This window comes from Dendrobium catenatum, unplaced genomic scaffold (assembly GCF_001605985.2).
Source record: "Dendrobium catenatum unplaced genomic scaffold, ASM160598v2 fragScaff_scaffold_231, whole genome shotgun sequence".
Lineage (NCBI taxonomy): Eukaryota > Viridiplantae > Streptophyta > Magnoliopsida > Asparagales > Orchidaceae > Dendrobium > Dendrobium catenatum.
Window position 1 is genome coordinate 10,053,682 of NW_021318693.1, and position 2,123 is coordinate 10,055,804.

The following is a 2,123-nucleotide window of genomic DNA, read 5'->3' on the forward strand; positions in this document are numbered from 1 at the left end:
GATCTCGACACGCGGCACGCGGGCAGGGGGCAGGGCAGCGGCCGGGCAGGGGGCAGGGCAGAGCGGGCAGCGGTCAGGCAGCAAAAAATTCATTTTTTTTTTAAATAAACGGGTTTGCGGGCCCGCCGGGTCAACCCGAACCCGGCCCGATTATCAAACGGGTCGAATTAGAGAACCCGAACCCGACCCGTTTATCAAACGGGTCGGATCCAACCCGGATTTTCCGGGTCGGGTCCGGGTCGGGTTTTCGGGTCGGGTCAAATATTGACACCCCTAATCGACTCAACCTTGACACTAGCATTGAGGTCAAAATAAAACTATTTATAATTAATCATAATTATGCACTTACATTAAATTAAAATACACCATACATTAAAGGTAAGGCAAGTTTTTAAATTAAGATTTATTAATAATTATCTCAACAATTTGACTATAACTATCTTATTTCTCATCTAAATTTCAAATTCTTCTATAATCAGAAAAGCTAACTAAATTCTCCACAACTTCAATGTTAATGATTTCATTCAATTCATGCTCTAATTTCTTCTTGCATTTCTATGCTAAATGAATTAAACCCAATATGCCTTGGTCACATGAGTCATGCTATTCAATTCATGATCGTTTACTATGACTTTATTTTTAATATATATGCAGATGAGACAAAAGTTTTTTTTAGTTATCACAAGGTTGATCAAACCTTTGTAAGAGTCTGAGTGAGTGATTTTGAGTTTTTACTAGAGTGCTTCCTCAAGTCATAAACTAGGCCATGTTATCAAGCTCGAGTTCAACACATTTAACTGTGCTTTGTTTAGCATATTTTTATGCAATGGAGGTTTCTCCTATCCCTCTGTTTGATGAAGGGAAAATTATTATGTGCAGTCACCGGACCGTCCGGAGACGAATCAGAATGCATCACATCACCTGGTGCACAATAGTACACAGTTTCGGTACACAAAAAAAATGATGTAGCGAGTCCTGATTCGCCTTCGGACAACGTCCGGTGACCACACAGAATAATTTCTCTTGATTAAGAGATGCTTTCAGGTGGAAAGAAAGTTCTCTCATCTCATCTTAGTCACTAATTTCTCTCTTCTTCGTGCCCTCCATCCTCATTATGAACACCAAGGAAGATGTTGAAATCATATTTCACACTAGTGAACTTACTAAAACCCAATCTTCAATCAGTCATATCAGAGTAACTGTTAAACAATAAATTTATAATTACTTTATAGCGGTAAGAGAAAGCGAGCATGCCCATTACTGTATTTGGTGACAAATTAAAAGGATGAAAATAAAGCCAGCATGCACATTTTATAAGAGTCGGGAAAATGTGTTCAAACCCTAGGCAAGAACATCGACTGTAATTTTTCTTGAAACAATTAAAGAAGAATCTCAAAACAATTGTGTAGGGTTTTTCTAATCGAGAGCACCATCAAACAAATCCAACAGAACATAGAACTCCCATCACAAATTCTTAAAACAATGCAAATCCAGCAATTGAAACCCCTGATAACTCAACATAAAAATAAATTTACTAACAAAAAACTCACTCAGTACCCAGTTCGATCCTTCTTTAAAAGCGCTGCCTGAAGTAGAACAAGGAGAAAAGGGGGCAAACAGATGTGAGCAAAGGGGTAACAATGGAGAAGCATTGTTGCCCATAGAGAGTGGCATTTATAGTTTCCTTCAGAGCTAAAATGGGAGGAAATTTTGTTTTTTTGTTTTTGCAGTGAAGAGATTTCGATAGAAGAAAATAAATTTTTAAAACTCTTTCAGGATAAACATCATATCAGATTAGGCCAACTTTTACCTCTCAGTTAATGGAGAATGGCCAAAAAGATGCTCGCAGAAAATATTCAAAAAACTGCCCACTTTAACTTTGGCCATTTGTTTTGCCGTTACAAATTTTGTTTTTCAATGGCCCATTTGGATCATTTTATCATTTATAATAATAATAATAATTTTTAAATATATGCTGTATTTATATATTTGATTTTTAACATGATATAATTGATAAAAAGATTATGTAGCAGACCCCACGTAGTGGAATAAAGGTTTGATATCATTATTGTTGTTGTTGCTCTAATTATATATTTAGTTATTTTAATTTTATTAAAAAAAAA